General features: G+C 35.4%; 1 protein-coding gene across 1 annotated transcript in view; it reads left to right on the forward strand.

Annotated features, from left to right (window-relative positions):
* Positions 1 to 15,486, forward strand: part of LOC140140027 (uncharacterized) — a 186,269-nt gene that overhangs the window by 29,096 nt on the left and 141,687 nt on the right. Inside the window, exon 2 of the mRNA XM_072161839.1 lies at positions 7,966 to 8,014. The gene's annotated coding sequence lies outside the window, so the exon portion shown is untranslated. The remainder of the gene's footprint in view (positions 1 to 7,965; positions 8,015 to 15,486) is intronic.

Below are 15,486 nucleotides of genomic sequence, written 5' to 3' on the forward strand. Positions count from 1 at the left end.
ATGACAAATTATAAAATTTGATATTTTTCTAATTTTTGATATATAACAGTCCTCGAAGTAAATTATATAAATCTAATGATATATTCTTAATGTGTATGTAGCAGGGAGGAAAAGCCGACAGTCAATTGAAAATTTTGACCTTTCGTATTGAAGATATGGATTTTTTCCTAAAAAGACCTAATTTTTTTTGGTGTTTTGGTAAAAAAAATCCATATCTTCAATACGAAAGGTCAAAATTTTCAATTGATCGTCGGCTTTTCATCCCACCTACATATACTTTAAGTATAAATCATCAGATTTATAAAGTTTACTTCAAGTACTGTTAAATATCAAAAATATCAATTTTAATGATTTGCCATAAAATGTGTATTAAATTGCGAATTTCAAAAAATCAAAATTATTTGATATCAGAATGACATTCTTCGTATTCAGAATGCAATTCGATATGTCTGATGTGCTCTAATGTCCCACAATAAATACTGTCCAAACGTTCATACCCCAGCCCTTAAGGGGAATTGGTTAATTGCCCACACTCAGGTTTCGTATGCTGTATTAAGGGTACACGATGTACACGATTTTTGTTATCTAAATCAATATATTATTGAAAAATAACACTTTAAAGTTTTGCAAAAGTTCATTCTACAAATCATATACTTTGAAAGCTTACTCGATTTATTGTTGTTAACGAGTTATGTATGTTTTACAAAAGTGTTGTTGCTTCAGCTCTCTCTACAACATAACTCAAGAACCACAGTACTAAAAATGTTTTTTCCGCAGTAACAATTGTTGAAATTTAATCAACTTTTCAACATCAAAACATTGCTGGAAAACAAGGAAACAAACTTTCTTATGATCTCATAACCTGTACAAAATCCACATAGGAAAAGTGGCGGCGCTGTGCTTAATTAACTAATTATGACGTCAGTCCTTGACGACCATCATAACAACAGATGACGCCCGGGGTATTTGAACTCTTTTTTTAAAACATGTGATGCATAACAAATGATCAAGGTTATGAATTGTGAAACTAGAGGAATAAAGGTATCTCCCGATTACAACATATTAGTAATTGTTATGCGATTATCTTATTTGCCACGATCCAAAAGAGGTAACTTCCATACAGTTTTAAAATATCATGCAGCCTCACTACAGGGATTTCCTATCTAGCAGCGCATTATAGTTTAATTTCGACTTCCAAAAATGTTTGGTTTTAACATCAGATTAGGCTCAAAATGCAAAAAATATGACAGTGAAGGAAAATCTAACCGTACAATTGCAAGATTATTGAATATTGACGAGGGATCTGTTCGATATAATTTGAGAAAAAGGGATATTCATGGCTAAATGGACAATCGCCCGAAATCTGGACGGCCTAAAAACAACAACAAGATAATAATATCAACCGAACCCAAATAGCGTTTGTATCAAACCTAGATGATGATGATGACCAGCAGTGCAGTCGGGATAACTGCAAGTCGATCATGATAACTTTTTGATAGCAACAGGGTATTGACGTCATAATGATCCTCATTAAACAGCGCCGCCACTTTTTTCAATGGAATTTTACTGTGTAATTTACCGAAAAATAAGGATGTTTTTTTCTTTCTTTATTTTTGTAATAAATGATGGTTCCATGTTCCTGCAATCATGACTATTATTGATTTATGGGTTTATTTAGTAACAGTTAGGTTTGATACGTTTTCCATTTGTATCATTACAATTTAACATTTATAGGGAGTGCGGAAAGACATTTCATCGTACCTACAAAAGTATATCTGTGATATTTGAATTCTTCTTCTACACACTCGCTATGAAATGATCGATGCAACTTTTGCCAAAGCTCACTACCATTCGCAAGATGATATGAACTACCAGATTGCAAAAGTTTAAAAGAAGTTGCTAACCTTAATATGTTGTTATGGATGTCTGGTCAGTAAAAGCAAGTTATTACAGATATCTTTTCTTGATATGGGAACTCATTTTTGCCTTGATTGTGCGTGTCTACGTTGGTGTTTAAGTGCCTTAATTTGTTATGATATTTACCCAATTGCTATTGTTTTATTTTTGAAGTGCAAGGTAAAAGTGACATGGGTGCGTTTATGGGATAACCTATTACGCCTATTACGCATGTTTTCAACTGTGCTATGGTTCTTCAATGGAGCTTTTGTATAGTTGAATGACATCAGAAAGCAAAAAGGGAAATAAAATACGATAAAGATGTTAATAGGGCAGGAAAAGAGACAAGGAGAGACGTTAAGTTGTCTACAATGTTATCGTTACTCAAACAAGCAGCGATGACGAAACAGTTGTAAACAACAATCAGAAACCGTACAACTCCAAACATCATTTAGGGAACGAAATTCACTTTATTTGCTGAAATGAAATACGTTCCTTATTATAAAATGGCGAACGGAATCTCACTTGTAACTTAATTATCTGGTAAATGATGTTGTAGCGGCTGATTTTCGAGTTCGACTGTGTGAGTGTCCAATTGTAATAAACATCTACATAATAGTAATTAACCCCCTTTATTATAGGCTATTAACTCAAAATTTATACATAAGAATTTAAAACTGAAATAGCAAAATGAAACCCAGTTTTGTTTTGCAAATTTTGTTGCCTCGTTTGTCTTGATAGCCCGAAATTTGTTGCCATGGTGACCCTTTGAATGAAAAAGATGTAGAGTGATATGTAGAGTAATGGTACACTGACTTGAGTAGCTTTTTAATGCAACTTTTGAAAATGCGTCTTTTTCTTCAATGACAATTGTGGTATCAAAATTTGCAGAATTAACCTGGGTTTGTTCTCGCTATTTCACTTTTTTAATTTGATGCATACGACGTATATCAGGGAGCACGGTGGCCGAGCGGAACGGGCTAGGACTCATAATCGGAAGGTTGCGGGTTCGAGCCCCGGCGACGCCATCGTGTTGTGCCCTTGAGTAAGGCACTTTATCTCGATTACTCCTCTCCACCCAGGTGTGAAATGGGGAGCTGTTATGAATACTGTCCATTGAGCGCCGCCCAAAGGTATGAGCATGCCTTGAACATTGTATGGCAGCTGACATATTCTAACAACGGCGGAATAAATGTAAAGCGCTTTGGTACATGTTCACATGTGAAAGGCGCTGTATAAAATACCAACATTTATTTTAAAATACCAACATTTATTTTGTCTCGTAATAAAGGGGGTAATTACTTTTTGGTATATGCTTAATAAGAAAAAACACACAAATACACAAGCAAAGAAGATAATATCACGTACTGCTATCTTCAAGTCATACTACTATGTTATCTTTGATCAAGTGAGGATGCGTTATCTCTCCTGTCTTTCGCTAATCAATCCACACAGGTTTTAAATCCCTTGATAGAAGCCTGAAGTTAATTTAACCTTTGAATTAAACAGAGGGAAGGATCACTTTCATATCCACGTGGTTAAAAGTTTGACCTTTATAAAGCTTAATCTATAGTGTCGATAATGTGGATTGAGTAGCATCATAACACGTAACCCGATTTAATGCAGTAGCCACCCAGCAAACACAAGAACGTTTTAAAAACGTTTTAAATAAGTTATATTTTGGCTTTTGGTTTAGGTAAAAACGTTTTAATAACATCAAAATGTCGGGTTATATAAAGGTCATGATAACGTTTTAAAACGTTTTGTATGAAAACACACTACAACAATATTGTTAAATGTTTTCAAAAAATGTTATTGTAAACTATTTTTGCAAAATATTGTGTCAACACTTAAATAACATTATGTTAAAATATTTGAACCCAGCAAACACAGAAATGTTCTTAAAATGTTTTTTCAAAACATTTTAATAACATTTAAATGTCGGGTTATATAAAGGTCATGAAAACGTTTTTAAAACGTTATTGAAAATATTTTGGGTAAACATTTTTCGCAAAATATTTTTTCAACCCCAAAACAACATTCTGTTTAGAATGTTTTGTATCAAGTTTTCAAGAATGTGTTTGGAATGTTATTAAAACGTTTTTATACCCTTTATATAACCCGACATTTAAACGTTTTCTGTAAAACATTTTTGCAAGAGCTGCCCAAAACTTATATAGGGGAAACAGGTCGCTTACTGTATACGAAGCTAAAAGAACAGATGACTGAATTGGAAAAAGCTACTTAGAAAACGTTCACAAGAGCGCAGAGGAAAGCATCAACTACATCGAAGTCATCGACCAAGAGGCTAACAAAACAACCCGATGGCTCAAAGAGGCCATCTGGATTAGGAGAAGAGGCAACACCACCATGAACAAGGACGATGGGGCACACATACTTGATCGGATCTACGATCAGATCATCAATCGGCAAGCAACCCATGTGACATCATCATAATTCATCACAAACTTTGCCGATAACATTTATAAACACTACCACTCACCACACCAGTGGTGTGAACAAGATTCCTGATAGGAATCGAAATATTTCTAGTGAGTACCTACTTTAGTATTTGGAACTGTGTTGAGAACAGTTGCTTACCAGTAGCCTTTCCTTACTCCCAACCTCCTTTTACACTAATACTTAGGTATTATAAATTCAAATGTGCACAAGCTAGAATAACAATACTATGTTTATTATTTGGTTGTACAGCAAATGTTTAGAGCATAAATTCTTTTTTACTCTGCTCTTTTAGACTAACGTTGACTCTCCGGATCTCTGTGTATATACAACCAAGATTTATACCATCACCACCTGTTTCAGTAATAAAGTTTGATGATTAAAAAATATCTATGGCCGTATCTGCTGAAACTTGGTTCTGAGACAATTATTTACAATCATTATGCAGTTTATAATATAGTCATTTGGTTGTCAAATGTATGGTGTTGTATTTTAGGCAAATTAAAAGGAAAATCAGCACTCATAATTTAATCTTTGTGGGCCCAATACGTGTTACTTTTGGTCGAAACCTCAAAAGGGGGTCTAAATTGGAAATAGTAGATAAATCATCGTTTGGTAAAATCAAGGGGGTGATGTGAGAAAAAAGTTCTGGTTGTTTTAATCTTGATTGATGTCCCGCGATTCAAGTTATACGCCTGAGCCGTGTCTAGACTTAAGAAATTATAAAGTTTACAAAAAACAGTCTCCATGTTATGCTGCAAAAACACAAGCTTGACATTTTGCTCGCAGGCAAAAATCAGCATCATCAGAACTTAGAAAAGCTCTTTGATAATCTCCACGTTTCTATTACTTATTATAATTCAATTACCGCTTTTCAACGCTATAAAACAATAGCACTATTTTCTTTACATAGATGTCACAAAACATCGTTATTTAAAAGGAAACATGATCCTTGTTATGAGGCATCACATATTGTGCTACTAGCATCGAATGTATGTATGTATCAGAGTTAAATATTTTTATTTTACATACGGCGTGTTATTCAGTTGACGGTTGATTGCCAGTAAGTAAACTATATAAACATCTCAAAAAAGTAACTAACCCCCCTTAAATAATGGCCATTATTCTTAAGTTGCTATTGTATTACAAATCTGTAAAATGCGTTGGAAGCGGAATTTATTTCTGCGCATTTTGACACCTCATTTGATACGATAGTCCAGAAAACAATAAAACACCGGTCAATTTAATGTAGTGAGGTCCAGATTTGAAAGTGGCATCTACATACAATACAAAAACACTCGGATATCATTACACAGATTTCCTTCCATATTACTGAATACAAAAATCAATACAATTTACTGCAACTTTCAAATCTTGGGTTACATTGATTTAAATGCACGATGTGACGTCAATATTTAGTCAATTGCTACTAATTGTCAAAATGTGCAGAAATAAATTCTGCTTTCAACGCATTTTACAGATTTGTATAAATACAATTGACCATTGAATAATGGTCATTATTTAAGGGGGTTAGTTAATTTTTTAGATGTTTAGGACATTTAACATAACATGCGCGTCACCAACTTAACTTTGATGCTGTTTTTAGAGGAAAATAAACATGTCATATAGTAAACGTAATGAGTAAACGATCGCGGCACTCAAAAACACGGCACATAATATTATTCGTTTCTGCATAATCAGGTTTCAAATGCAATTAAGGAATGTTATTATCACGTTTAAATATTGAATACATGAATGCATGTGCGATATACATGTGCTATTTTAAATGTGAATCGAAAAATCTGAGCTATATTTTTTCAGTTTTGGTAATTTTGCTTAATTATATTTGCATATGTATTGCAGTTATCGAGTTATGAAAAATAATGGGTCTTGTTCAAAGGTTTGTGAATAAATATGTTTAAATGCATTCTTGGACCATATTTAATACTTTGTTCTCAAAATTACACAAAAATGACTTAGGCAAAAGGCGTAGCAGGCTGACGATAATGTGAAAAGGGTGTATCGATCATAATTCATCAACGCACTCAAGGACCCTAATTTATTAGAGTATTGTTGTCAAGTGTTGACTGGGCATGGCAGACACACATTTTGTTAAATGAGCCAATCCATGTCAACTCCAGAGATGTGCACCGCAGCACCTCTTCATTTTTTCTCTTTTTCTGTGTGGTGGTAGATATTGATGAGAAAGTTAAATTTGAGCTTCATACTCCATTTCGTTTTCCTGTGGCATCAATTTAAAATTTAGGGGGGTCAGCGTAAAAAATGTGTCGCAAAGCGAAAGACGATGTTTAGAGGTCCCTAATATGTGACTTGACATTGACCGTGGTGACGTTTGAAAAATGGCTTCAAAATTTGGCCTCCATTTCCCTCCCTCCCCCTCACGATGTGGGTGATGGCGGATATTTGTAATGAGTGAATTTTTTGTCTGCAGCTTAGGGAACAAGTGATATCATGAAAGATCAAGCACAATTATCAATAATATCATCATCATATCCAATGTTTTCTAAAATGCTGATTATATTCAACTGATCCTTTGATTCTTTTGAGGAGTGTATATTTATTACTCAGCAGAGTTGCATCGTCTTGGGTTGGCGTCGTAGGCTATGGGCACGCCGACGAGTTAGTCGATGAGATTCTGAACTAAATCCTAAGGTGGTCAAAACAGCATCTCGTTTAATAAATGCGGACTATGCACCTAAGATAACGCAAGTCAATTTAGCGTCTGCACGGGGAAATTTGAAACAAGAGAATTTTCCGGTAAAAAAAAAAGTCAAAACAAATTTCTGTTATCATGTACAAGCAATTAATGGAAAGTTGATTAATATGTCATTTATTTTGTAGCACATCGTGAAACGTTTTTGCGATATTAGTATGTCGAAGTAGCGGTCATGTGGGGTTTATTAATTGAACATATGAATACAAAACCCACCCACGTCCATACTTTGGCCAGATTGAGTTAAGCATGGGAAATTGTTTCTGTACATAGGCTTGTCATATGTATGAAAGAAAGAGCAACTCAAATTCATCCTCTGTGTCTATTGAGCATGTGAAAGAATCACCCAAAAGTCCATGATTTGAGTCTTGTAACACATTGATTGAAATCCAGTATGTATAAAAGAACAACTTGTAACACATTCATTGCTTGAGAGTGACTTTTGAAAAAAAAATGGGTTTAATAAAGGAAAGTGTGTGGTTTGTATTACATGGCAGTATGCTTATCAACATACATACCTGTGTGCTTTATTTTGTATTATCTTACTCGTGGTGATCTCATTCCAACATTGTTGTCATTGTATATGATTCAAAAATCCACCCAAGTCCAGCATTTAAAATGAACCCCCACAAAGTCCCTGAAATGCTAATCGTCATACCTAATATAGGTTAACCCACTTATTTGCACATAAAACTTACCATATTGACCAGATAAATCTAAATGAAGGGATTAAAATGATACACAGGTTTTTTTCCCAAAATTACTTCTCATGGACTTGGGTGGGTTTTGAATTCATGTATTCAATTGTTAGCATACTTACAATGACGATTTTATCAATTTGCCAATATTCATTTGTTTTGTTTTTCGGACTACAGGAGAACACAAAAGAAGATTTCTGTACAGCGTTTACCGTACTTACTAAAGGTAAGTTTGTTATGATTTTTATTTGGAACGTTAAATTTACAAAGTATATATTACTTTATCTTACATCGTACCTGCTAGGCTGTCTAACACATTATATATGTCACTTAGCTACAGGCTGTCACTTAGGGACTGTGTGGAATAATCACACAGCTCCCGGCATGGGGGATGTAGGTTGCAAAACGGTGTGCCAAAATGTGTTGCCCCCTCTTAGCTTGCTATAACTTGCTTGCTCCCCCATACTGCCAAAATGATTTTCATCCATCTGTACATGCCGCATTTTGGGGGAAAACCACTTTGCAAGCCTTGAATTTTGACTATTTGAACGATTCTATACTTTAATTATTCATGCGCTTTTTAGAGCGTTTTATTTTTAGGTTCACATAAACGCCCGCCCCTGCAAAACATTGATTGGCCGCTTTTGACCTGCCAAGACACTATTGGCCTTCACCATCTTCTAGGGCTCACAACTGATGCAGAGCCCTTCAAAAATCAGACTTATTTTTTTATTAAAAACGACAAAGTTGATCACTATCATATTTAAAAGCTCACAAAATCACTCCAAGTATTAATATTCATGGGCTGAGATACATGCGTGGTAAAAAATCATCACCCACGCAAGTATTTATCTACCATCCAAATTGCTGGAGAAATTCAATCTGCTTTGCCGTTTCAAACCCGGGGTTTCAAAGCTTCTATATGCTAACCTGTATGCTACAAATTACTACAATACGCATCCAAGGAATATCTGTTCTGCCTATTATGACATTGTTTGAACATTGATCAACTTCACTAGCTGTGTAAGAGTGACCGGATTGAGCAGCTGTACTATAGTAAACTTCTGGACCACACTTCACTTTTTTATATATCTTACGCGAGAAGCGATGTAAATTGATAATAACTGTGTTAAAAACTTGACGGTACAAATAATATTCAAATGTAAGTATAATTATTTTCAATTATTTTCAAAATTTAAATGTCATGATAGTGAGTAAAACAGGTCATGTATGTTCGAAGTCTCTATGGTAAATTTATATTTTCAGTATTTACTTGTTTAATAAATTTAGGCAACTTTTAATTCTAATGATAAATGTCCATTTTCCGAAGGTGTATGTTTAACCTTATCTGATGACGAATTCAATACTCTGCCGTATTTTAAATACAGTCATAAGGCCATCTTAATTCAATAGTTCATCTCAAACCTTGTCCCAAGTTAAAAAAAAACCTAATGCGGAATGCGGTGGTTTTAGAGGTCGTTTTTTTGTCTCACTTTTTTTTTTATCTGTGGGAGGAGCTTTTTGGTAGGAATAGACCACCTTTGCATCTCTCAAGGAGATTTCACTGTAGTCAAGATGGCGATATTTATTGCGATTTACGGTTTAGACTGGATAACTTGCAAAAAGCGGACGATTTTACTTACATGTATGTGAACGAGAGCTTTGAGACGAACTATTAAATTAAGATGGTCTAACTTATTATACACGTTGGGAATCATCCCCAAAAAATAAGATATCTTAAGGAATCGGATAGCAACGTCTGCACCGTATTTCTTGCGGGACCTGAGAGGATATCAGATGTCGTTTTGCATGAAATAATTAAGAAATCGGATAGCAACGTTTGAGCAGTATTTTTTGTGGGACATGAGAGCACATCAGACATATAGATTATTTGAAATTCGCGATATAATACAAATTTTATGCCAAATTATTAAAAATTAATATAGTAAATATTGATATGTAGATGGGAGGAAAAGCCGTAAATCGTTTGAAAATAATTGTATTTGAAACAATGATATCAAAACATACACATATTAACATTAACACAGATGGAGGTGCTGACCGGTTGAAAGTGAGAGGCGGAGAGAGTGAGCATGGTGAGCACATGTTTAAGGGCTCTGGAATGAGCATTTTGACAGTATTTTTTGTGGGGCATGAGAGCACATCAGACATATCGAACTGCATTGTGAATACGAAGAAAGTCCTTCTGATATCAAATAATTTTCATTTTTTGAAATTCGCGATACAAAAATTAAAATTTGATATTTTAAAAATTGTTGGTATATAACAGTCCTCGAAGTAAACTTGAAAAATCTAATGATATGTACTTAAAGCGTATGTAGCTGGGAGGAAAAGCCGATGATCAATTGAAAATTTTGACCTTTCATATTGAAGATATACATTTTTTGGGGGTAAAAATCCATATCTTCAATACGAAAGGTCAACATTTTTAATTTATCGTCGGCTTTTCATCCCAGCAACATACACTTTAAGTACATATCATCAAATTTATCAAATTTACTTCGAGGACTGTTAAATATCAAAAATATCAATTTTTGATTATTTACCATAAAATGTATATTACATTGCAAATTTCAAATAATCAAAATTATTTGATTATCAGAAGGACATTATTCGTATTCAGAATGCAATTCGATATCTCTGGGGTGCTCTTATCTACAAAAAATCTTATCCCACAAAAAAAATACTGTCCAAACATTCATACCCATCCCTTAAGTTTGCTAGGGTAGCACCATTTGGGGTAATGCAGGAAGTTGTCAACGATAGTAGTGAGGTTGTTGATGTAATGCTAGGTGTGGCCAACAGCTAGGGTCAGAATAAGGAAACAAAGACACATGGGGTATGGAAGGCAAACACCTTTTGGATTTGTACACCAGAACGTTTGTAAATAATGTATTATGGACAATCCTGATGAATTTATATACGGATCTTGTTTCCTTTCTGTAAAGATAAGCGTTTGACAGATTTTGTTTTCATGAAAAAGCTCAAGTAAGTCCATCCGCCAAACGTTCCACTACTAATTGTGATTAACGGGACTTGTTAATACTAGTTGATATTGCAAGTAGTGATAAACACAAAGGATGTTTCCTTTAAAACCATTAATTATTTTTACCTGAACCAATCAAACAACGTTTTTTCATAGGCGTTTTTAACTTACACTGGAGAAACAACACTTTCAAAAGATCAACACTGAAAGACCTAACGTGTCTCTGTTTGCGCAGATTAGAGTAAAAAGCTGCATCAATCCCACGTTGTTGAATGTATAGATTCACTGGTATTAACGTTAATGTATAAATATTCGACTGTGCTCCTAAGCTTACAGACACCCTACGACTTACGTGGACTTTTAAACAGCTTTTAGATGAAATTCAAAATTATACTATTACAACAAATCTGTTGTTTATTAAAGAGGAAATCTGTTCAAGGATTGAGCTCTTGTGGGTATTGAGGTCAGGTGCGTCAGACGCAAAATCACGAAAGAACTTTGCGAGCATTGATCCTATACATTACATGCGGCGTACTCCTTATAGCGTTGGTTGAAATTTTAAGAGTACTTCAATGTTGCTGAAGTGTCAGAAATAGGTTCGCTCTGACCAGGCAAGCACTGTAAAGCGAATCTGTTGCTTAAGCCATTCAATGCGACACATGAAAGTTGCGAAAGTCGCGCCGATATAATTATTAAGAAATTGTATCCTGGGGTATAAAAATAAATGCATTCCATACTGAAAGCTGTTTAGATAGACTCTCTCGAAGCCCGTCATACGTTTTGCACATTATAAGGATTAAACCAAATGTATACACGATTCAATATATTTTGCAACAATTAAATTATTTAAAAAACTATTTCAGCAAACGCAGCCAAGAATCACAAGTGAAAAAAAAAAGTTCCTCGGCATGACTGCATATAATTGTCATGAACTATTGGTCAGGGTATTTTGGCGTTTCAACAAGACGTTTTTCTGGCATAACCGAAGTCTAATAATATTAGTAGTATCCCTATACCCTTATTCTGTATAATGTAATGCAACGACAGACACGCTTGCATACCCTTCAATACAGGACAATCTTTCGTTCCGTCATTTGATTGATTGATTGATTCATGTTTTTTCACTTCTACTTGCCCTTGTAGCTGGAAACGCTAAACCAAGATATTGTTAATATCAGTCTGTGTTCATGATATCATGTGAACGGTGCAATATTACATATTGAATCACATTATATTAAATACGACGTACACCCGAAAGGCTAATACAATCTAAGTAAACAATGTAAAGGAGCGACAACGAAACAGGTAGGCTATAAACAATGCTGAGAAGCCGTGCAACTCTAAACATTCGGTATTCATAGAACGAACTGAATAGGTATTAAATTATAGAGTTTCTTATTGAAGTCTCACTCTATTATTAGTTATTCCCCTTTGGTGCAATTGTGTGCTTTTTGTTCTTATTTAACCTTAACATTATCAAGGCTCGAATCAATTGGATTAAGGTTAGCAATTATTTTAAACTCTTGCGATTTGTAGTGAGCATAGGCAAAAATTGCATTGATCATTTTTAAGGGAGTGTGTAGAAGAATTCAAATATCACAGATATACTTTTGTAGGTCCTGTGGTTCTTAACTTATGCTGTTAAGAGAAACAACAACACTTTTGTAAAACGTACATAACTCATTATACAACAATAGATCAAGCAAGTTTTGAAAGTATATGACTTGTAGAATGACTTTCGTAAAGCATCAAAGTGTTATTTTTCAATAATGTATTGATTTAAATAATGAAAATAATTATAAATTCATTTATAACACACATAATTTTAAAGCTAATCTATTGTCTGAATCAAAAATAAAAAGAAGCGCAACAATCAGCATAAATGATGAAGATGAAGGTGAGCAAAAGCAAAACACATCCACACTCCCGCACCTCCACCCCCACCCCCACACAAACAAAACACATATCCCTAAAAAACGTAAGAATGTTGTTTTTTGGTTTTGATTCTAGACAGTAATAAACGTTAGGTCTGTGTAAGTCGCGCCACTACAAGAACCTTGTCCTTAATTGAGAAGTGCTTTATTCCATAGAGATGGCGTACACCGTAAAGGAGATGACGGCACACTGAGGAATAAATAGCAAAAACACTTACCTCTATCAACTAAATACGTTACCATTTATTGTGCAAATATAGCCATTGTAATATTGCCAGCTCTCGAAGACGGTTTTATGAAAACAACTAAATCTTTAATTTGCACTTTAAATGTGCAATCAGAAACTTTCTGGCCTATTTTAGCTACCAAATATACTCAATTATCAATAAAAGTGAATATGATCAAAATACCTTGCTATTACTACACATTGCAAGTAACTAAATTCTTCTTTTTTGCATGTGTCGCAATTTCTCAACGGAATAGCTTCCGTCATATATTCCATCTGAAACCTTTTTTCTTACATTACGGGAATAGGTGAGGGTTAAGATTCAGGTTAAAATTAACACATACATTTTATTCCAAAAACCTTTGTCAGCCACAAGGATCTGAAGAAGATCAATGTCAGTGTCACTTTTCCATTAAACGTTTGAGTTGGAACTCTCATATTACTGTAAATCGACCAAATGTGTGTACTTTACCAAAGATTTCCGATTTCGTCGGATAGTATTTCACCCAGGGAGTATTTCTCAAGTGCTGCTAGTAGAAACGGCGCAATGTTTGTATTCGTTATACAGTACATGTATATTAAAGTGAATGTACAAGGGAGCGAATTCATCATGCTGAGTTGGTCCTGTTTAACGCTATGCTCTTTTTATAACATCACCGAAATAATAACCATGTGATATAGGGAACGAAAATGATACGTGGGTGAGGTTGTCAGATGGAGAGAGAAGGTTCCACGTTCAGCCATGTGATTGTACAAGTCTATTGTCCACTGGACGATCTGGACATAATTATGAAGCACAGCATATGACGGCCATTATCTTAAAGTCATACTATAGTCTAAGTTTTCTTTGGTCAAGACTTTTTTCCAGTCTTTTCTTTATCAAACCACACAGGTTTTAAATCTATTGGGAGAAGCCTGAAGTTAATTTCACCCTTTGAATTATATAAAGGGGAAGGATCACTTTCTAATCCACTGGGTCAAATGTTTGGCCTTTATGACGCATCAATAGACCTTTTCAAATCAAGATCGAAAAAGATCGGAAAACCGCAGTATTTCATATGGAAAGGTTTCTATACAAAAACGATCAAAAACCATCATTCGATACACCTGAGCACACATTTCGTCCCAAGAGTTTCCAAGCATAGAACAACAAGCAGTGAATGACTCCACCGCAGTCTTTGATTACACTACACTACATTACAAGGTACATATGAAAACGGATAAGGATAACCCTATTGACATGCTGGCAGAACGAAGACTTAAACCAGAAGTCTGTTTCGGGATGGGAAATGCTTAACCCCACTCTTTCAAGGGTTGAAGAGCGGCAGCAACTGGAAAGTCAGGAGCAAGGCCAATAGAAGTAGTTTGCCTCAACTCAACATATTGGGTATAGGTTTTCTTCATCAGAATGAACAGCTGTTCCTGATACTTGGTGCACATATCTAGTCCTGCAAATGTGAGATGCACTGATGAAGAACATTACTCCCCCAGTGTTTATTCACAACTGTGGTCAACCCACTGCACTCCAACGTACCTGTCACCTAAAACTGACCACAGCATCTTTTAAGTGTGCATGTCCCACAAGCAAGACAAGGTACTTAACTTCAGTAATGTCTGTATCTGAAAACTTCTACTGCAAACGCTTTGCAAGTCTGTACATTAGCAGATCAGCTACCACGGCGGGTGTCTGTCCTGGATATTGTCCTGTCCTGCATATTACAGTGGGACTGTTTGCTGACTCTGTCAGCAGTAGGAGCATTATAGGGCTTTGAAATGAACGAGGGAGGACCTGGATGAACGCTCTGCGTGGTAGGCAGCCCAAGAAATCTATACGTCACTAGTCAGCTGAGTTTCGAAGTGATCATCTACATAATTCAACCACTGATAGCCATCTTAGAGGACCTGCAGCAGTGATCTGGATGCAGGAATTGGATGGCTGTTAATGTCATGCAGTAATGGAACATGAACAATGTCCTCTGGGAGTAGTCGCACAGGCTTTTGGCACATGCTGATGCCGGTCCAATGCAAAACAGAATGAGATGACGCAGTTGTTGATGAGGGATTATAATAAATGCCATCACTTCCGCCAGTCGTGAAGAATCCTTTGGTGGCTTCAAGAACTACAACACCTTCCCATTCCCAATGAATAATGAGTTGGCAATATAAATGCTCAGCCTCGTTCTGCCGGCATGCCATCAAGACTCTCCTTTATACTCGTTATCATAATGTACCTTCATTGCCATCATAAGAGATAATGTGGCCTCTATTTCATGCAGATAATGTGGCACACTCTGGGGATTTGCTGATATTTTATATACACAGTACGTTGAACTTGGTGGTTTGAGCCAGTGATAACACAAGCTTATCTGAAGAAACAGGATGTATATTGACATCGATGCAAGGGTCATCTAACAACATAATAGAAACGATATCAATGTTAGAACAAGAAAATCTGCTGCCGAGGTATATATTTGAGAAAGAGCCTGAAACATCTGCTTTTATCCAGCATATCCCTTCACTGAATCTTGACT

This window comes from Amphiura filiformis, chromosome 18, assembly GCF_039555335.1.
Source record: "Amphiura filiformis chromosome 18, Afil_fr2py, whole genome shotgun sequence".
NCBI lineage: Eukaryota > Metazoa > Echinodermata > Ophiuroidea > Amphilepidida > Amphiuridae > Amphiura > Amphiura filiformis.